Source organism: Ischnura elegans, chromosome 1, assembly GCF_921293095.1.
Source record: "Ischnura elegans chromosome 1, ioIscEleg1.1, whole genome shotgun sequence".
NCBI classification, from domain to species: Eukaryota; Metazoa; Arthropoda; class Insecta; order Odonata; family Coenagrionidae; genus Ischnura; species Ischnura elegans.
The window spans coordinates 141,749,915-141,750,197 of record NC_060246.1 but is presented as its reverse complement, the minus strand read 5'-3'; positions in this window follow the sequence as shown (position 1 = coordinate 141,750,197).

Below are 283 nucleotides of genomic sequence, written 5' to 3'. Positions count from 1 at the left end.
TTAGTTTCTCCATTTCTAACTGAAAACTTCTCTGTCTTTCAGCGTCTTCTCGTTCCAATCTTCTCTCTTCTGCCTCTCGTTCCCGTTCCAATCTTCTCTCTTCCGCTTCCCGTTCTAATCTTCTCTCTTCTGCTTCTCGTTCCCGTTCCAATCTTCTCTCTTCCGCTTCCCGTTCTAATCTTCTCTCTTCTGCCTCTCGTTCCAATCTTTTCTCTTCAGTCAAAAACTTCAGCATCTCTTTAACAAATTCCTCATCATAATCTTTACTTTTTAGTATCGCTTG